We start from the raw sequence: 23,163 nt of genomic DNA, 5'->3' as shown, positions 1-23,163 counted from the left end.
AGTTTCAGTGCCCATAAATTATTTATTCTTTGGTATTTGAATTTCAATACATATCATATGTCTAGATCACATCAAGAAATGGAATGTGTTGATCCCGCCTCCTAGACTTGATAGCTATTATATGCGTGATCTTGAAACATTCTTCTACGTTCATATATATTCTTGTTATTATTGTAGCTTAATCATACCAAAATGTATACATTACTTTCAGATCTTTACAGCTGAATTGCATGGAAGGACATTTCTAGATCAGATCCTGCCAGACCCCAAGTATACAACTACTAAATTGCTGTACAACAGCCTATTACAGCCATTTACAAACACCAAACTTCAGAATGTTTATTCTCTTATATGCCCACAAAAATAGTTACTGCCTGCATTAGGTCCTGTTATTGTCCTGCTAATATGATTAATGATAGGCTCATTAAAATGTATCTGGTTTTCCAGGCTCTGTCCTGATGATATTATGACACATAATTAACCATTAAGACATTTTGGAGGCCTTTGTTGCTAATTAATGACCCCCCCCCCCACTCTAGCTTGAGCTGTGTTGAAGTATTATATGTTGTGTGATGGAATTGCATTGATCCTTTGCTAATGATAACATCATGAGATGCTCAGTGAAATTGCAAATCTACAGTATGTACTGTATTAGGAAGTGCTCCCATATCAGATTCTGATAATAAGTATATTTAGAAAAACTCTCCATTGTATGTGCAGGCTTATTTGTAAGCATTGCTATAATGCACAGATCTGTTCCTAATGACGGTGTCATACAGTGCACAAATGTATTTCTATTGACAATTTTTTACAGTTCTTACTGAGTTCAAAAGATTTCAAAATGTGTTCTAACTGACAACACAATTTGACAGGTAGCTTGGGTTTTTAAATGTGTATAAAAATTAGGGTATTTGTATTCATAAATATGCTTAGTTATGAAGGCAGTTTTGAGATTTAGTTCTGCTATTTCGTTGATTTTGCCACTATTTATTTTGCATTGGAGTTCATTGAGCCTATTTAAAAAGGTCTGTTGGGGATTTATAGATGCTCCTGGATATATTGTAAGTTTTAAAGATAACATCATTTTTGCATTTACCTTCAAATCTGTGTATGTATATATAAAGGAATTAGTAGGTTTAAATCACAAAAAATGAGTAGTAGGACCCTTGTGAATAGAAGTGAAAAGCAAAATATCCCTGATGGGTTTTAAGAATGTTTTTTTGAAGAGCTGAAAGAACCAAAATTTAGATCCCATAGAGTCACTGATGGTTGTACAGGTGGGGCTACTGCTCTGAGTCCTAACCAAGGAAAAGGAGGCTAACAGTCTCTGAAACAAGATTAAAATATTTTACCAAATAGTGATACCTTCATAAAAAAATAAATGTTGTTGATTTGTGTAACCAATATATACACTGCTCAAAAAAATGAAAGGAACACTTTGAAAACACATCAGATCTCAATGGGGAAACATATCATGCTGGATATCTATATTGATATGGACTGGGTAATGTGTTTGATGTATCATCATTTGATGGAAATGAAAATTATCAACCTACAGAGGTCTGAATTCAAAGACACCCCAAAAATCAAAGTGAAAAAAATGATGCAGCAGGCTAGTCCATTTTGCTAAAATTTAATTGCAGCAACTCACAATGGTACTCAGTAGTTTGTATGGCTCATCGGGGCATTTTACTAATGAGACGATGGATGGTGTCCTGGGGTATTTGCTACAAAATCTGAACCAGGGCATCACTCCTGGACAGTCTGAGTTGCAACCTGGCAGCGTTGGATGGACCAAAACATGGTATCCCAGAGGTGTTCTATTGGATTTAGGTCAGTCGAGCATGGGAGCCATTCAATGGTATCAATTCTTCATACTCCAGGAACTGCATGCATACCCACATGAGCCTGGGCATTGTCATGCACCAGTAAGAGCCCAGGACCCACTTTACCAGGATAGGGTCTGACAATGGGTCCAAGGATTTCATCCCGATAACTAATGGCAGTCAGGGTGTGATTGTCTAGCCTGTAGAGGTCTAGATGTCCCTCCATGCATATGCCTCCCCAGACCATCAATGGACCAGCACCAAAACAGTCATGCTGAACAATGTTACAGGCAGCATAACATTCTCCATGGCTTCTCCAGCCTTTTTCACGTCTGTCACATGTGCTCAGGATGAACCTGCTCTCATCTGTGAAAAGCACAGGGCGCCAGTGGCGGACCTGCCAATTCCGGTGTTCAATGGCAAATGCCAACCAAGCTCTATGGTGCCAGGCAGTTAGCACAGGGCCCACTAGAGGACACTAGGCCCTCAGGCCACCCTTATGAAGTCTGCTTCTGATTGTTGCCTGTGCAACCTCTGTAGGGTCCAGGTATCACATCCTGCTACCAGTAGTGACACTGACCCTAGCCAAATGCAAAACTAGTAAAAAAACAGTCAGAGAAGATGAGTAGGGAAAAAAATGTCAGTGGCCTTTACCTGTAAAACCATTCCTGTTTTGGGGGTCATCTCATTGTTGCCCATCTAGTGCACCTGTTGTTAATGAAATTAGCTGAAACTGATTAACAACCCCCTCTTTTACTTAACTGACCAGATCAATATCCCAGGAGTTTAATTGACTTGATGCTATACTCTGATTAAAAAGTGTTCCTTGAATTTTTTTGAGCAGTGTATAAACATAATGAAGAACAGAGGGACAAGTTCCTCATCAGGTCCACTCCACTTTTGATTGAGAGTGTCTGGAGTGGATTCATAGCCACTATTCAGTCAAATACCAGCTTTTGAATCCGCCCACTGACGTGCACTGTCACTCAAACCGAAGCGGACTCAATGGGAGACTATCACCAGAAAAATGTAATTATGTCTGTTTTTATTTCCTTGCATGTCTTTTACTTATGCATCCAAGATTCTTGCTAAACAGGTGTCCATAAAGGATAACAGGAGTCCCCACACACTGGAAAGTGGGGGCATCCCTTCATGTGGAAGATGACTTGTCTGCAGGTTCGGAGGATTTGGGGGTCCAAGGTTTAAGATTGAATAGGAGGCATAGTGCAGGTCACCCACAACCTGTAAATGGGTCATGAGCTCAAGAGACCCGCAGAACTGCTCCTTACATTTGGGATCCAACATGTTGCACAGCTAGAGTGAGGAAACATAATTTTAAAACATGACCTTGGTATTCACAAACCAGCTGCTGAGAGTAGGAGAGGTTAACTGGGTCACTGTAGGTGACAGCAAGGGATAAATGATTTGAAAACCATGTATTAAAGCAAAGGCTTGAAGGTTGTGCCTCACACTGAAATCCAGCATGCAATATTGCAGTTACTGATGCTGCAAGAAATTCTGCAGTGCTTTAACTCTTTCCATGGAAACCAATGCTAACAGGGAATAATGGCAGTGCTTAATAGTAAGAGAAGCAGTAGTTCTCAATGCTCAGTCAAAGAATAAGGGAGTTCTTAGAGACCTGCCATGGGACCTGCAGATAACTAACAAAGTAAATATGGACTGCAAAGCTTCACAAGCAGAATTTAGTGACCTCCATGTTATTATAGCTCTTTCCTTGAGCATACTCTTAAGGGAGTCTTTAGAAACTGGGTCACACCAGAGGCTGAGCCATAGCTCTGGATTTATAAAGCACTCTGCAGCTAACTAACACAGTACACAGAGGTCTTGAAGTACCATAATCAGAGCCTAGTGCTTAAAGGTCACCTTACTGGTAGACCCCTCAATCATCAGTCCATGAGGGCCAGAGTACAGCCTCCATAATCAAGTCAATGATGAGCCAATCAACACTGCTGAAAGGAGCTCAGTTTAGAAGCCCATCGACAAAGTCTTTAATTAAGTAACAGAAGGGAGAAAAAGGGTACATGCTCCTTGGCCACTAGAAAATATTAAAGCATGATAGGAGTAGAAGAGGTTATACTTGGCTGATCAATGGTTTTTTTCTTTGCCAGTGTCTATTTTATTTCATGGGAATGTTCTCTTAAGTACTACTTAAATGCAATGTGGTTAATCTGCAGAGGAAATTCACAGAAAATGTATTGTTGGGAAACAGGAAAACATAAATGATTTTGAAACTGTTGCTCTCTAATAAAAATAAATTATTAAATAAAATGCTTACGATATATATACAGTATATCCAGAGATCATAAATTGTATGTATTAGTTTTATGTATTATTACATAAATAAATTGGTAATACATTATGTTTAAAACTGTACAGATCCCTCCCAAATACATTGAAACTCCTGTGCCAAAAGTCTTCATTCCACTTGAGGTATTTTGTACAAGGAAGTTAATGGATGTGACAAATTTCAAAAAGATAGGAACAAGCAATGTGAGCACAGAGTGAAGGCAATTGTCAGAACTAGTCCACTGTAATAGCTCTACACAAAAGAAATCTGGAGATTCAGCTTGAAATTTCTATTTCATTTCAATGAATATTCACATTACAAACTGCTGAAGATATAAAGTACAGAGCCCCAAAGTTAACTCTAGCAGATTCTCAAAGGATACTTTTACAGAAAAACCCTTTAGCAGTGAGAGCTTGTCATTACCTTTTGCTCACCCTATTATGGGGCAAGCCTCACTGCCAAACTGAAATGTATACCTTCCAGCTTTGTAAGGGGTACCTTTTATCACAAAGTATGTAAGCAATTATTATTATTATTATACAGGATTTATAGTTTGCGCTTACAATATAAGGGAGACAGTACAATTACAATACTTTCAGTACAGAAGGAATAGGAGGGCCCTGCTCATGGAGCTTAGAATCTAAAGGAAGGGGGAGATGATACAAAAGGTGATAGCTGCGGGGGATGATCTGGTGCAATGGGCATACCCCTGCAACACCCCTAGTTATAAGGATCATAATAAGTAAAAAACACAAACAATGATTGGGTAAACCTAAAAGTCCCTTTTAGCACTTTGTTTCTATATGCAAGCTTTTCAAAGTCACAAATTGAACAATTTCGATTTTGGAGCAATTATAGAATTTTGATAATTGAAAGTCATTTTTTTATATTGAAGTCTAAACATCAGAGTGAAAAGAGAACAAAACAGGAGAAAGAATGAAAGGAAGTATTTGGTTCAAAAATCAGAACAGTCCCTCCAAATGAGGGACAGTTGGAAGCTATGAGAATGGGATGGAGGTAGGAAGAGACAGGCAAGCCTAGGCCCTATCAATAATTGTTTAAGCTCTGCCTGATAGAACGTAGTGGGATTTGACTGTATAATTTGTGTCTGCTGCTGGTATGTGTAGGTGCTTCTAGATGTGCCTGCACTTTATACATACTGCAAAAATATTTTTTTTAACTAGCTTATAAAATGGTCATCATATACAAGCAACCTCTCTCCAGAGATCTGCAGAGAAATAGAACTTTTCTTCTCTAGTAATTAATTGTTACAAAACTTTGGTTTAATAGTGCATATTTGAATATACTGAAGCAGTCAATGGGGTTGGCTTACTCAAGGCAAAAAGACTGTTGCACCAATTTCCCCCAGAGCTTAAGCCTAGTACACTTAAATGCAATGTGGTTAATTTTCATTCAATCCAGCGGGTTGAACTAAATAAAAATGAGGCGATCACAAGGAGTGTGCTGTACTAACTATGCAATGTTAACACAGCGATCTCTCCGCTGAGCTATTGTGTTCTGACAGGACACACCAGTCAAAACACCACCAAAACACATCAGCCAGTGCTCACAGCCATTAACTGGATGCTGATTGCCTGCTGTTTTTCTAGCATGCCCATTCAACAGAAGCTGGAATGTCAGCCACTTTCTGTTGAACCGCCCATTTCCGCCCATGTGTACCAGGCTTTAGTGAAAGTGGTGAAACTTTGCTTCACCAATCAGGTGCAAGGAAAATAAACACAGTATAAAATGAGTGCAACTGCAAAGTGCACAGTCTACTTATCTATCTATCTATACTTGCATTGGTGGTGCTTCTGTTATTTCAGTGGAAGTCTATGGCCAAACACTAGCAGAATTCCATACTAAATTTTATTTTTTTTTAAGTGCTGCCAGTGAACATCCTTCAAAAAACCCCAAGGTGTGAATTTTTAATGGGTCAGCACTAGAAAGACTGTCAGTTATGAAATACCAGATATCAGGCATGTTAGGAGAATATTATTTTCATTTAAAGAGATGTACAGACGTGGCAATAAATATTGACACCCCTGCATTTCTGTCAGATAATGAACCACTTCGCCCAGATAATTGATTCAATTACAAATGGTTAGGCATTCTCATCTTCATTTTTTTAGTTTACGTATACTGGTATGACATAAAAAAGTGGAGAAAAAAAAAGCCAAATCTGACACATTCCTGCTCAAAACTCCAAAAGTGTAAAGGACAAAATTATTGGCACCTTCTCAAAATTGTAAGAAATAATTGCATTCCAAGTTTGTGATGCTCCTGTAATTTGTAATTAAACTCACCTGTATCAATTAACAGGTGCTGACAACATAGAAATCATACTGACAACCAGTTAAAATGGTGAAAAATTTACTCAACCTTTCTGTTGTGTGTCTGTGTGCCACATGGAGCATGGGCAAGAGAAATAGCAGCAATAAATTGTCTGAGGATTGGAAAATAAAAATTGTGGAAAAGCATGGACAATCTCAAGGTTACAAATCCATCTCCAGAGATCTTAATGTTCCTGTGTTCACTGTGCGCATAATTTTCAAGAAGTTTATAGCTCATGGCACTGTAGCTAATCTCCCTGGATGTGGACGAAAGAGAAAAAATGATCAAAGATTTAAAAGAAGGATTGCTCAAATGTTGGCTAAAGAACCTCGATCAACTTTCAGACAAATTCAAGCTGACCTACAGGAACAGGGTACGATGCCATCTGAATGAAAATGGACACTATGGTAGGAGACCCAGTAGGACCCCACTGCTGACACAGAAAAATAAAATCTAGATTGGAGTTTGCCAAACTTACCTGAGGAAGCCCAAATCCTTTTGGTAGAATATGCTGTGGACAGACGAATCAAAATTACAGCTTTTTGGTAAAGCCCATCATTCTACTGTTTTCAGAAAAAATAAATTAGGCCTTTAAAGAAAAGAATACAGTCCCTACAGTCAAACATGGTGGAGGGTCACTGATGTTTTTGGGTTGTTTTGCTGCTTCAGGCACTTGATCGTATGCATGGCATTATGAAATCTGAAGACTACCAAAGAATTATGGGGTGCAATGTAGGGTCCAGTGTCAGAAAATTTGGTCTCCGTCAGAGGTCATGGGTCTTACAGCAGGACAATGACTCAAAGAACACATCAAAAAGCACACAGAAATTGTTTAAGACAAAGTACTGAAGAGTACTGAACTGGCTAGTAATGAGTCGAGATCTGCCAGAGAGCACCTGTGGAGAGATTTCAAAACAGCAGCTGGGAAAAGGAACCTTTTCAATCTGAGAGACCTGGAGCAGTTGGTGAAAGAAGAGTGATCCAAAATTCCAGCAGAAAGGTGTAAGAAACCCAATGATGGTTACAGGAAGCAATTGATTTCAGTTATTTTTTCCAAGGGTGTGCTACCAAATATTAAATTGAGGGTACAAAATAATTTTGTCCAGTCCATTTTTGGAGTTTTGCATGGAATGTTTCAAATTTGGCTTTTTGTTTCTCCACTTTTTTGTGTCATACCAATAAAAAACAAAAGAAATTAAAATGAGAATGCCTAATCCTTTGGAATTGCAAAAAAATTCTGGATGAAGAGGTGCATTTTCTGACAGAAATGCAGGGGTGACAATATTTTTGATCAAGACTGTATAGTGGTCATATACTGTAAATACTGTATATTGGCCTTTGGCTAATTTTTACAAGTTTTATAGCCTATTCCTTACAGCTTTGTTTATGATGACATATTAAAGGGGCTGCTGCAGGAGTCTGTGAAATTTCAGGAGGCTGTGAAATTTTTACTTTTAATTCTAAGTTAACTGTGGCTCTAACTAATGAAAGGAAAGAAAGAATTGTAGAATATACAGCATATATAATAGTAGGTACTGGATGGTAGGTGAGTAATGAAGAAAATTATAACTATAGTTCAATTCAGTAGCAGATGTTTCAGACTTGACATGCAGATAATGCAAAACAGAATGTAAAGTATTGTCTCTCTAGGTAACACACAAACAACAAAAACATCTGGATTTTATTTGATTTAGTATTTTAATTACAAAAAGTATAACATTTTCCAGCAAATATAATACTTCTCCTACAATCTGTCATAAAATATGCCTTTTCTCATTACTGTTGAGAAGACAAATTATGATTCCTATATTCTGCAAACCTCAAAATTCCTCTGATATATGTTTATACATTTATTACACAAGCACATCTACAGTATATACTGTACAAATATAGTTGTTATTTTCTGTGACAATAAAGTGCTAAGCAGGCATTAGTTGATACAATACTATTTTTGCTTTATTGTAATTTGAGCAAAGTGACTAGTAAATTTCAAAAATATATAAAATCCCCATACTCCTACTCTTTAAAAATCAATGAAAGAGCAGCCTGCCAAAAATGGCATAGACACCCACATATAAACCTATATTAAAAAACAAACACAAAGCAGCACTCCATACATATAAATATGCATTTCAAAATAAATGTTAATTTGAGCAAATATATAATCAGCTCGAAATACACAAGGAGATTATTTTACTCTAGGATTACGCCAGGCACACATCCCCCTTAACTAAAAAACCAGAGGAAAAAAAATATTACACCCATGACAGAGACAATGCTGAGCCTCAACATTCGAAGGATCAGCTGGCAATGCCTACTGATGATGGCTTACTGGCTGAAGGGGTTAGTAGGAATTGGGAGGTGTGGCATCAGATGCTATCAGAGACTATGCATGCTGCTGGCTTATTACCAGCTAAATAATGTTTGTAAGCTTTTTTATTATGGATAAACATAATTGATCTGCACGATCTGAATGCTTTCCACTCTTTTACCCTGAAGTGTGAACCACTGTGAGTGGATGCATCTTCAGACTGCTGTGATAACCACTAACTTCTAAGAGATAAGAATCCTATGATGGGACTGGTGGATACCCAGAGGCTGAGATTGAATAAGTGATATATGGCCCCTTTATTAGGTGAAGTCTTATATTCTTGCACAGCATGGTATCTGTTACTCTGTTATGGGCGGAGTCATCAGTTTCAATTTAGGGTGGAGGTGTGCAGATAACCGTGGAGGAGGAGACTATCTTATGAAGTGTAAGAAGCTCCGTTATATATTATGAACTACTTATGGACTGTTTTTGTGTTTAAATGTATATTTATATGAAATAAGCACCTCTATTTTTTAATATAGTTAGCATTTTTGTCTTCCGTTGCAGGAGTCCTGAGTTCAGTTACCCCCAGGGACATACGTTTCTTGTTTATATACTGCCCAAGTGAATGAAAAAGCACATTTTTTTTTAGTTTCTATGTTCAGGATACACTTGATAGAATGTTTTGTTTTTGTATTTGCACTAATTATTTGATCCAGCTGCTTACTTTAAGATTCAGCCCCCCTAAAATCATATTTTAGCTGCTGGAGATTTAACAATCTATTACACACATATCTCTCCTGGGGATATTGATGACAAGCTATCTGTGCTTCCCAGGCATGTAAAGGTGCTGGCACAATCTCCTCAGAAACCTATTCTTCTTGGAGAGTGGGAACACTCAAAAGCAAGTACCAACACCCAAAACTAAAAGGTTGGGGAGCAGAACTGCAAACTGTGGTTGGAGTAGCCAATATTAGGTCCTAGGATATTTACAAAACCAAAGGGTGACTACATCTATTTACATTTCATTTTAGAACTGAGTACAAACATGTTAAAACAAATCAGTTCAAGCAAAGATCTGTCTACTGGTTGGTTGGTTGGTTGATTACCATTAGTCTCTCTCCCCTACCCTACCAAGCGCAGGAAGATAGTGCCATTCAGGTGTATGACTTATTCTGATTATTGGGAAGAAAGTAATTTCTTAAAGATTTTTGGGCATGGGGGTACAGCAGTTCTAAAATAAGAAAACTAGGTGATGGGTGACATGGGACAAAACATCCTGCCAAATACATGATAAATCTCTTAGGCAGGCCTGTGCACATATTGTGATCTGTTTCTGTTCCTTCAGTTTGTAGAAGAGGGGACTGCAGTCAAGTAATATATAATGCATAATACTCTTGGATTCTTTCTGCAATCTGTAACACAGCCATCTTCAATTAAGAGCTCAGCAACCCCCAATAATGATATGTGTTGGCCATCTGACCTATACTTCCTCTCAGTCTTTAATTATGAAATAAATGAGGTGCTGCCACATAATTTATTTATGGAAGAGACTCAGCTTGCTTAGGGTCAGCCATACTGATGTGAGCTCACTAACCTAAGTTCTTAAATTTAGCCTGAAGTAGACAACATTTATTGTCTCTGTCATGGTTACAATGCAGTGCTTCCATTTTAAAAATTTGATTCTGTTCTAGCAAATTGCAATACAGTTGATCTGTCATAATCTACAGGTTTGATAGGCAAATGAATAGATGTTCCTATCAGCTTTAAATTCCACTTGTAGTTATTGGTAAGATGAGAAATTATATGATTTAAAATAGAATTAAACCTTCCTATAATTTACAGATTAGGAAGGCTCCATTTTAGCCTCTATTTAGATATCCAGTTGCAACGGTGGTGCATCAGCTATGACACCAGCCATTGGGCTTGAAAGCTCAGTTGAGAGCTGACACAAGTATGCTGGCAAGTTAGATATCTTCAGTGGTACAGTATGTATTGGTTTTTGTTTTTGATTTTGAAATTGTAAAAAATTCTGCTTTAGGCCGCATTCACATTTTCACATTCTGGGAAAAACGATGTGTATTGTGCAGTTGTGAGTGGGGCCTAATAGTACCTTCTAATGTGCATCAGCTGTTCTACAATAACTCTACCATGTAAATATTAACTTCATCTAAAAACTATATGATTAACCCAGTCAGTTCTTCCCACCTTCCATGCCTAACGATTGGTCTATGAGTGCCCATAACTATGGTAAAATATAGTAGGCAGGAAGGGGGTAGGGGGTGAGTCAAGTGCCCTCAACCGAGGAAACCCTGTCAGCCCTAGAATCTGATGCACTTCTGATGCATTCCAGAACTCATAGATTCGCATATCAAGGGTGATACCATGACTTTCTATGGAGGTTAGTTCATACCTACAGTTGTGGCCAAAATTATTCAACCCCCACTGAAATTGAGTGTTTTGGCCAGTTTGACATTGCTTTTGATCATTCAGTCATCTTGCTTACATTTACATTAAAGAGGCACTTGTAGGTCAGACAAATATAACATAACAGTTATAATGAAATAACCACAAATGTCTTTTCTGTGCTCACAGCATTATCAGTTTTATTCAACCCCCAAGTGACATTCAATCTTAGTACTTAGTACAGCATCCTTTTACAGTTATAACAGCTTTTAAACGTGAAGCATAGCTTGACACAAGTGTCTTGCAGCGATCTACGGGTATCTTCGCCCATTCTTCATGGGCAAAGGCCTCCAGTTCAGTCACATTCTTAGGCTTGCGCACTGCAACTGCTTTCTTTAAGTCCCACCAGAGGTTCTCAATCGGATTTAAGTCTGGTGACTGCGATGGCCACTCCAAAATGTTCCAGCCTTTCCTCTGCAACCATGCTCTAGTGGACTTGGAGGTATGCTTGGGATCATTGTCCTGTTGAAAGGTCCAACGTCTCCCAAGCCTCAGGTGTGTGACGGACTGCATCACGTTTCCATCCAATATCTCCTGGTACTGAAGAGAATTCATGGTACCTTGCACACGCTGAAGCTTCCCTGTACCTGCAGAAGCAAAACAGCCCCAAAGCATGATTGACCCTCCACCATGCTTCACAGTAGGCAAGGTGTTCTTTTCATCATAGGCCTTGTTCTTCCTCCTCCAAACATAGCGTTGATCCATGGGCCCAAACAGTTCTAATTTTGTTTCATCAGTCCACAGAACACTATCCCACAACTTTTGTGGTTTGTCCACATGGCTTTTGGCATACTGCAGTCGACTCTTCTTATTCTTTGGAGACAGCAAGGGGGTACGCCTGGGAGTTCTGGCACGGAGGCCTTCATTACGCAGTGTGCGTCTTATTGTCTGGGCTGAAACTTCTGTACCCACATCTGACAAATCTTTTCTCAGTTCCTCAGCAGTCACACGGGGACTTCTCTCCACTCTACGCTTCAGGTAGCGCACAGCAGTCGAAGTCAGCATCTTCTTTCTGCCACGACCAGGTAGCGTTTCAACAGTGCCCTTTGCCTTGAATTTGCGAATGATGCTTCCTAAGGTGTCTCTTGGTATGTTTAACATCTTTGCAATCTTCTTATAGCCATTGCCCTTCCTGTGAAGAGAAATCACCTCTTCTCTTGTCTTCCTGGACCATTCTCTTGCCTTCACCATGTTTGTAACCACACCAGTAAATGTCTAGAAGGAGCTGAGTATCACAGTCATTTTAAAGCTGCCTAATTGGTGCTTATTATGCTTGATTGCTGCTCGGTGACATCCACAGGTGTTTTCAATACCTGATGGAAAGCACCTGTATGAACCTCTGTTCTTCAGAGTGGTAGTCTTTAAGGGGTTGAATAATTGTGGCAATGAAGAAACCACATAAGAACCATTTACTACTGTATTACATAAACAATTGATGTCATTTTAGTTGCATTTGGGTAGTTACAACGTCCTTGTAGGATTTGATTCTGAATACAATTCCAAATGTACACTATAGTCCCTAAACCCCTTTACAGCATTGGGGGTTGAATAATTTTGGCCACAACTGTATGTGTTCCAAACACAATGCAATTTTCAAAAGGGTTCTGTGCATGTTTGGTGCGGTGTGATGCATTTTTGAGTGGAATGTAAACAGCTGTGAAAACACATGAGTGTTCAAATGCAATGCTATTTCAGTGCGAGATGCATCTATTTCTAATGTCACAAAATTAGCCAGAACAGAAATTGTAGCTGCGTAAAATTGCAGCAGAATACCACCACAACTGCTCCTGAAATCGCACTTAAAAACACATAGAAATCGCACCTCATCAGTATAAACCAAGACTCAAGCAGGTAAAAAAGCAAAAGGGGATCTCCTCCTCAAATGTATATAATGGTCAGATTAAACATTTGTACAGAGTAGTTCACTAATTCCTTTTACTTACTGCTTACTTTTCTTCCACTATCACTTTAGAAGCCATTACATGACCATCTTTGTGAAACTAACTTGTAATTTCAGCTGGTATGCAAGACGTTATAAGAATGGAATGGAAATAAGAATTGCAGATGATTGCTTTCAGCACAATATTAAAAAAGTCACAAAAACAGCATGGTCCTAATATAAATATAAGCTACAAGAATTGTGCATTTGCCTGGGGATTTTATTAAATACAAACTATATTACTAATTACACACTATATGTTTCAAATATAAATGCACTGAGAATATTAAACTGTATTATAAAATCCTAAAATCCATTTAACAATGGTTTATTGCAATATATATACTGTATATCTATCTATCTATCTATCTATCTATCTATCTATCTATCTATCTATCATGTATAAAATATATACAAATAGGCAATATTTTCGTTTTCATAAAACTAGGAAATATTTTCTTAATGTGATATAAATACATTTTTTTCATCAAATTATTTTACAGCGCAATATTTAAACATATAATTGAATTTAAAAAAATTTTTCACTCAAGACTGTGTTGCGTATTCATCCAGCATAGTGCCTAATGGCTTTCTAACTGCCTGCTGTTACAAAGACATGACATATAATACTATGCTCATTTTGTATTTGCAGATAATTAACCTTGATAGCCAGGGATATTTTAAGAAGGCTGCCTTATTTGACTGTCTGCTAATGTACCGTTGTCTTTATGTGAGGAATGAACAGAACAAAAGTCATTTGACAGTAATTATGCATGACTATTACAAAATGTGCTCTGGCTGTAGTTAAACATGACTCTTATGTCAAAGTAACATCCAAAACATGCATTTCTGATATTTTCATCAACACCACCTTTGCTGTGAAGAAACACCACCTTGCATTTCAAGTCGCATTTTCTTATTTGACAGCAAGATTTCCTGTAGGTCCCTTGCATGTGAAATGAATAACAAAAGCAAGTAATGCTATACTGTCATGACTGTAGATTTTCCTTTGTTCAAATTAAAATCCAGTTTAATATAATAATAATAATAATATATATATATATATATATATATATATATTTTTTTTTATATATATATATATATACAGTCATGGCCGAAATTGTTGGCACCCTTGATATTTCTCCAGGAAATCATGTATTTCTCACGAAACGTATTGCATTAACACATGTTTTGCTATACACATGTTTATTCCCTTTGTGTGTATTGGGACAAAACAAAAAAAGGGAGGAAAGAAAGCAAATTCGACATAATGTCACACAAACCTCCAAAAATGGGCTGGACAAAAGTATTGGCACCCTTTCACAACTGCGGATAAATAAGAATGTTACAAGCATGTGATGCTCCTGTAAACTCACCTGGGGCAAGTAACAGGTGTGGGCAATATAGAAATCACACCTGAAAGCAGATAAAAAGGAGAGACGTTCACTTAACCTTTGCATTGTGTGTCTGTCTGTGCCACACTAAGCATGGACAACAGAAAGAGGAGACGAGAACTGTCTGAGGACCTGAGAACCAAAATTGTGGCAAAATATCAACAATCTCAAGGTTACAAGTCCATCTCCAGAGAACTAGATTTGCCTTTGTCCACAGTGCGCAACATTATCAAGAAGTTTGCAACCCATGGCACTGTAGCTAATCTCCCTGGTCGTGGACGGATGAGGAAAATTGATGAAAGATTGCAACGCAGAATAGTCCGGATGGTGGATAAGCAGCCCCAAACATGTTCCAAAGACATTCAAGCTGTCCTGCAGGCTCAGGGAGCATCAGTGTCAGCGCGAACTATCCGTCGACATTTAAATGAAATGAAACGCTATGGCAGGAGACCCAGGAGGACCCCACTGCTGACACAGAGACATAAAAAAGCAAGACTACAGTTTGCCAAAATGTACTTGAGTAAGCCAAAAGCCTTCTGGGAAAACGTCTTGTGGACAGATGAGACCAAGATAGAGCTTTTCGGTAAAGCACATCATTCTACTGTTTACCGAAAACGGAATGAGGCCTACAAAGAACAAAACACAGTACCTACGGTAAAATATGGTGGAGGTTCAATGATGTTTTGGGGTTGTTTTGCTGCCTCTGGCACTGGGTGCCTTGACTGTGTGCAAGGCATCATGAAATCTGAGGATTACCAAAGGATTTTGGGTCGCACTGTAGGGCCCAGTGTCAGAAAGCTGGGTTTGCGTCCAAGATCCTGGGTCTTCCAGCAGGACAATGACCCCAAACATACGTCAAAAAGCACTCAGAAATGGATGGCAAAGAAGCGCTGGAGAGTTCTGAAGTGGCCAGCAATGAGCCCAGATCTAAATCCCATTGAACACCTGTGGAGAGATCTTAAAATTGCTGTTGGGAAAAGGTGTCCTTCCAATAAGAGAGACCTGGAGCTGTTTGCAAAGGAAGAGTGGTCCAAAATTCCGGGTGAGAGGTGTCAGAAGCTTATTGATGGTTATAGGAAGCGACTGATTTCAGTTATGTTTTCCAAAGGGTGTGCAACCAAATATTAAGTTAAGGGTGCCAATACTTTTGTCCAGCCCATTTTTGGGGTTTTGTGTGACATTATGTCATATTTGCTTTTCTGCCTCTGTTTTATATTTGTTCCAATACATACAAAGGGAATAAACATGTGTATAGCAAAACATGTGTTAACGCAATACCTTTTTTGTGTGAAATACTTGATTTTCAGGAAAAATATCAAGGGTGCCAACAATTTCGGCCATGACTGTATATATATATATATATATATATATATATATATTATACAATTACTGTATATAACTAATTATAACTCTTGAAAAGAAACTGAGAACTTAAATAAGGTGTTCATAAGATCAGTCAGGATTTCTGTTTACTGCTAAACTTCAGGCAAACATCTAAGTACACATTTGAAATATATATTTTTTTATGTTACCTGCAAAATGTTTTGTGATGCCATTTAATGTGTTTCCATACACCTGGCTCAAAAAGTATACAAACAGCAAAGTGTTGTCTGTTATTATTGTAAATCAATATCCCCATAGATTAAATACGTTAACTGATTTATTTAGCAGAAAGCAGCATCAAGCTCATTTTTTCTAAAGATATTCCCTAGCTGAACCTGTAATATCAAGCAGTGTTCACATGTCAAATTATTAAAACTTGTTACAGAAACAAGGGGATTCAAAGTATATATAAGTTCAGCTATGATTTGTCTCATGGCTATTTATGTCAGAACTTGTGTAACTTAGAGAGAGGCAACATCTGGCATGTTCTCTGCTAGAGAGAACAAAAATAATGTTTTATATGACCAACAGGCATGTATTAATTAGCTCTTCTTAGTGTGGGACATTTCTACCCAAAAAATGTTTTTATCTATCTGCTTATGGTTAATAATTAACATATAATTAAATATAATACTGTATGTAGCTTGTATAATAGTCAATTATATAAATAAATAAATGTATTTTGAGCAAGAACAGGGTTGAACTACCTGAAGCCTATAGACATGCTACATCTGGTAGACCAAGACTTGCATCGTTCAGAAATGAAGCCCTTTAGGCAAACCTTTATACTATATATCACTGGCATTTTTTGTTGACGAGAATAATAAAATCATCCTATCAATCACTTTTCATGCCAGCCTCTTCTAAACATCAGAATTTCTTCTTCTAAAGAAAATAGGGTCACTCTACACCAGTGTTTCTCAACTCCAGTCCTCATGGACCCCCAACAGGTCATGTTTTCAGGATTTCCATTATTTTGCACAGGTGATTTGATCAGTTTCACTGCCTTAGTAATTACCACAGCTGTTTCATCTGAGAGAAATCCTGAAAACATGACCTGTTGGGGGTCCATGAGGACTGGAGTTGAGAAACACTGCTCTACACTAAAAAAAGCTGTTTAGATGGTGCATATGCTGTAGAGACATATGATAAGATCATAGTATGGGATTCAGAGACAAAAATGGTATAGGAGTCAAGATCAGAAACTAGAAAAGCAGAGAGGGCCAAACAAATCACACAAACACAGGAGGGCAGAAGGCAGACCTGGCATTCTCTCACTAGTGAAGGGAAAGGATTATAATCTCAGCAAATTTCTATTTGGGCCCCTTCAGTTGACCTTGATACGTTTATCAGTATTTGGTCACCTCCAGTCAATGCAGAGTGGGCATATAGACAGATGTAACTAAGGGAAACTAAACGGATACATGAGACAGGTACAAGACCAAATAGTTGGAAAGTAACAGGGCAGGATACCCAATACTTCAGGTAGTAACAAGCAGGGCCAAGGCAAGCTGTGGGCAGAAGGGGCAGCTGCCCTGGGCACTGTGCTGTCATGTGAGTTGGGAGTGCATCACGAGAATATTGGGAGGGGGGATTTATGTTGGCAGGAGGAATTTGGGAGGCGGAAGAGGGTAGGAATGGATCTAGGAGGGGGAATTTGGAGAGGTGTGCTGGGAGATGAGATTTGGGAGGATTTGTGTTGGGAGGGGGGGAAGAGAATTTATGCTAGGAAGAGGGGATTTGTCCTAGAAAAGGTGATATGGTAGAGGGGGAAAGGATTTGTACTAGGAAGGGATATTTTTTTTGGGGGGGGGGATTTGCTATTAGGGATGATTGGGGGGTATTTGTACTAAGAAGGGAACTTTGGAGGAGGGATTTGTGCTAGAATGCGGAATTGGGGGAGGGAAATTTGTGCTGGGGGAAGATTTGGAGTGGGGGGGTTGTGCTTGGAAAGGAAATTTGAGTGGTAGAGGATCTGCGCTAGAAGGTGGGAAATCTTACTGGGGGGATTTGTACTGGGGGCAAATGGGGAGAAAGAGAGGATTTGAGCTGGGGAGGTGGAGAGGCAAATATTTGTGCTGAAAAGAAGAGAATTCTGTAAAGGGGGGCGGATTTGTACTGTTAGGATGGCGGAATAATGCTTAGGGGGTAAGCATGCAAATTCATGCTTTTTTTGGGGGGGAGAATTGTTGCTGACACAAAATGCTCATATATCTTGGGGGGGCACAATTCGACATGTTTGTCCTCGGCTCTAGATGACCTTGTCCCCGCAATGGTGATCAGGAATAACAGACAAGAAACACAGTTTAAATACAAAGGTACTTATACAGATGAAGTTGGGGGAAAAAATGTATTGGAGTATTGGATACAAACAAGGAACCAGAATAAGTGAAATACATAAACAACAGGCAGAAAAGTAGTTAATAAAGAGTTCCTTCAAACTGCTTTTCCATAGTTTTCCAAGCACTTGGTGGAAGATTTTAGCCCCCAAAAAGCAGTTTACTAAATGCTAGCTTTGTGGATACCTATTGTTTTTCTATGGCTTCCCCCAGCAAGAGAGTGGCCCACCTGAGGTCAGAAGGCTGCCCATAAAAACATACTGGGGTTGATTTACTAAAACTGGAGAGTGCAAAATAAGGTGCAGATCTGCATAAAAAGGCAGCTTCCAGGATTTTTTGTCAGAGCTACAGTTAGAAGCTGATTGGCTATCAAGCACAGATTTTGCACTCTCCAGTTTTAGTAAATCAACTCCACTGCATTGTAAATTCTTCTAAATTCAATGTTAACAAGGCCAACCAGGCTAGTACAGGGCAGGTACAAAACAGGCAAACATGAGAGAAAGGCTAAAGTAATGCATATAAACAGTTTAAACACACTAAATAAAATGCCAGGTCTGGATACACAGGATGGAAGAGAACCAGGAGAAACGCTATGCCCAAACACAGTAAGTAGGATGTAAAATCAGCTGGTGCCTATAATGATTGTACAAGGGAGCCTTGCTATTTATAATCATGCCCATTCTTCCCTGTAAGATGTATTCACTAACATTCATGCACATATGTGAGATACACATTGCGTTATAAGAATCAAAGACTTTGTGCCAAAAGGCAGAAATCAGGATTCCTCACACTCTCCACACCTCCAGCAATTCCTAGGCAGAGAAGGAAACATATGATGCAGACCTAATGGGGTCCTGTATCGTAAGTATAGGATTTTGTCACTTTTTTTCTTGGAAGAAAGACAGATAATTTCTGAGTAGATATAACACATTTCAGCCAGCTGTCTGTTGAGAATATCCTATGTAAGGAGGCTTCCCACTTAGCAATAAACAACGTGTCCATCTTGAAAGTTTTTCCTCTTAAGTCCACCTTTTAAAAAAAAATAATAAATGCACATTTTTTTGCAGGTCTGTGAAACAATATGCATTTACAATTTTTTTTATTTTAGGGGCCTGTAAAGCATTGCACCAGTGATCATCAGATTGCTGTCGCCATGCAGATCTCCTGCAGACCGTCAGTGCAATCTGTCCGCTTATACCTGGTACGAGCAGGCAGTTTTACACTGACAAGAAGAGTCAATGAACTACCACAGTGCTCAACAGCGCTGTGGTACTTCATTGAGAACTACAGGTCAACAGCTGCAAAGGCTTTCGGTACTTATATTTTCCATTTACAGAATTCTGTGAATGAATGATGTCCCCAGGTGGGCGGAGACCCATTTTTAAATTTGTGACAGCTAGTGGGGACATTGGAGAATTGGGGGGTTGGGGCCAGTTGTACAGTAACACGTTACATGTTACACCTTAAATATGAGTGTAACATGTTGCAAAAGGTGAACTTATCCTTTAAAATCGCTGATGACTGTTCAGCATTTATTTTAGGCATTCGACCATCATAATTTAAACCATAATGCTGCCAATGAATGTAAAATATGACAGAAGACCTTCATATTAGAAGATATTTTATTTATTTTTGCTTTTGGTGCAGATTTGCAATTATTGCTCATTTGTCATTATATTTGAATTTCATAGACAAACTCAAAATAATAGGAATTGCACACGTGCACTGGAGAAAGCTGTTTACAGAATGATCAGTGTTTTGGAGGCTAACAGAAAATACAGTATTGTACAAAGTCTAAAGGCCACATCATTTTCTCCCTTACCTGACAGTACAGAATACATTATATAGTAAAGTATAGGCTTCTGCTTGGCTCCCACGTCCTATTCTGGCATGCATTTGCATACAGCTTTAACCTACCTCCAATTCTGAAGTATACAGTCTTCGAATTTAAAGTATTAAGTGAATAGCAGGTTCTGTGGCCATACACATAAATGCTACCGGTAACCATTCATTTATGATGTAACAATTGTTTTAATTATGTTAAACATGAGTTCTATGAATATTTCTTGGAGCACAAAAATGGAATCAAGGACACCTCATACTTAATTACCACCTATTACTTGCTAGCTTTTTCTAAACATATATTTTTTAGAATAATATAGACCCATAAAACTACCTACACTTTTGAGCTATCCATTTTTATACCTGTATTTTATTTTCTATACATTTATAGACATTTTTATTGCCTGTAGTAATAGTAATAATAGCACACACTTTATTTAAGTGGTTGTTGCAAATATTTATAATGTACTCACTGGAAAATGTATTTTTTATTTATTCACATACAATGTATTGAAAATGCAACGCGTGCTTATTTTTCTACCTCCCCTCAAGTGAACTCAATCTTTGGCTTGTTCCTTGAGTATGCTTTTGCTTAATCCCGACCTGCAACCATGTGTTACCAATTTCTGGCTTGTTTACTGTCTACACTTTTGCTTGATCCCTACTTAATCCTTACCAGCTTTATCTGCTACTGGACCCTGACTTGCTCACCTCCTGGTGAGCAAATCCTAAAGACCACAAGCTGGTACTAACATGCAGCAAAACCCATCTCCACCATCAGGCATTTTGGTGAACACCGGTTAGTGCTTAGATTCCACACTTTGGGTGAGCCTGTGTCATCTGCCAGGGTAACCCACTGTTACGTGTATCCAAGTGATTGGTGGGGGTCCCTCTACTGTTATAGCTACACTGGCCTCTGAGCCTGACTCCTAACTGTGACACAGCCCATCAAAGTTTTGGACTAGAGGAGGTTTACATTATCTAGCCCCTTTTTTTCCAGCATTAATTTCCCTGCCTCTTTCATTGCTTTTCTATTCTTCCAATTACAGAGGCCCAGCATTGCAGGTGAGCATTACCTGGGGTAGTTTGCATAAAAATGCAGTCTGCCTATGGACACCCACTCCTTCAGTTTGACATCCACCCATCACTGCATTGTGATATTTGCCTAAATCTTCTCAAGTGCCAGCCCCCTTCTTGCATCAGGGCTAATGGCTCTTGGGAGGAGTACTGATGCAAGGTGGTGTGATGTTTTCAGGAAGCTATGTACAGCACCCTGCCAACCTCTTCCACCAGCCATGATTTGCTTGCATTTCATAGAGATGCACAAATATCCAATAATGACATCACTCGGTCCAAAATAAGGTAAGTACTGAAAACAGAAAGGTTTATTCATACATTTCATGTGTATGTTCATTTTAGAGGAACTAGGGAAGCATAATATAAGCAGATTAACCCTCAGCTTTAAATTTCAGGATTTGGATGAACTGCATCCTATATCCTTTCCTCAATTTATAACTCCATTCATACCAAGAATCCCTCATTCTTCCTACCAGTTCCTTTATACAGAGTATTTCGAAGCATGTTCATTTAAAGAGTTTTTCAGAATGTATGTTTTTGTGGTGTGCAACATAACATCTGTATTTTTTACTGTATGAATAGATTCAAATTGCTCTAGTGATGAAACAGGCAATCATTCACGTTTGCAAGTAAAAAAGATTTTTTTTGTATCAGGCCTAGAATAAGGAGTGTTTGTGAATAATGCAGCAGCTCCACTTGTGAGATAAGCAGCTGCAAATGCCATTGGAATTACTTAGAAATTAATGCTGCAGAGGAGTGAGGAGAACACAAATAGGTAAAAACAGAAATAACAGTAAAACAGCTGTTTCCACTTAGAAAACACCTTCTGAGCTAATAAAACTGAATATGTTTGTTGGTTTAGTAACTTAGAAAAGCCACCCATTGAGAAGTTCACAAAAAAGAAACAGAAAAGCATTTAAATATGTAGCAGCACATTTATCAAAGAAAGCAGTTAAAAGATGTTACCTCCAGGCAAATACTTGACTCAGAACTATTTTAATGATCACAGATGCTCAAATTCTTAGGAGTATTGTTTTTCATTGAATGCAACATTTGATTTCTTTGGGATAAGTTGCCATGTGCCATATACAGTACTTCCTCATATTACATCAACATGGAACTAGCAGTTGGTTAAGGCTTGGTTCACACTGCCAAGACTTGGGATCTAACTTGTGAGACCCCAAGCTGCAAGACATGTAGAATCCCAAGTTAGTCAATGAGAGCTGTTTTAATTAGCATTACTGAAGTCGCTTTGACTTTAGAAAAGGATCCTGTACTACTTCAAAGCAACTTATATCTGACTTGTGCCCATAAACTTTAACCTCCCTAGTGGTCTGATTATGTCAGTATTTCTGTGCTCAAAGCGGTACATTGTTTTCAATGAAAATATGTTGTTTTTTTGTTGTAGGCCTGTAGTTCTTAGGAATTACAACAAAACACTGAAATCTGTCCGAACAAGAGTCTAGTAAACATCCCGGGTAAAATAAAATTTGAAACACAAAATCATAAATTATAATATAATAAATAATCATAAAAAATAATAATATAATAATAATACATTTAATTCAATAATATAATCAAACCAAAATCACTGAAATTTGAAATAGAGCGCCAGGTTCGCACATCACTGAGCTCAGTCGCAAACTCATTTTCAGTGTCTGATGAAGAATTTCCCCACAAATCATTATCACTCAATTCTGCAAGTGGTTCTAATTTACTATCGCTGTTCTCTAGCTGGTCTACAACCACTTTTGACCTAAAGGGACGGTTTTTTGGACGCCATGGACGTTTCTCAGTTTCCAGGCAGAAAGAACAGTCAAAATGCAGGCAGGGCACAGGACAAAGCACTAGGGACAAAATGAATGTGAAATGGTTTGATACAGTAATGCAATACTATCAGATTTTAGTGTATTGAGTGAATGTCAAATTTTTACATTTTTGAAA

The 23,163-nt window shown here is 38.4% G+C and overlaps 1 protein-coding gene across 2 annotated transcripts in view; it reads right to left on the bottom strand.

Moving 5' to 3' along the window:
• Positions 1–23,163, bottom strand: part of FSTL5 (follistatin like 5) — an 841,716-nt gene that overhangs the window by 472,828 nt on the left and 345,725 nt on the right. The window lies entirely within an intron of this gene.

The sequence above is a fragment of the Staurois parvus genome, unplaced genomic scaffold (genome assembly GCF_062004578.1).
Source record: "Staurois parvus isolate SC_StPar_1 unplaced genomic scaffold, SC_StPar_1.0 ptg000090l, whole genome shotgun sequence".
In the NCBI taxonomy this organism is placed as follows: domain Eukaryota; kingdom Metazoa; phylum Chordata; class Amphibia; order Anura; family Ranidae; genus Staurois; species Staurois parvus.
The sequence above is the reverse complement of the archived record's forward strand: the minus strand, read 5'-3'. Positions and strand labels throughout refer to the sequence as shown.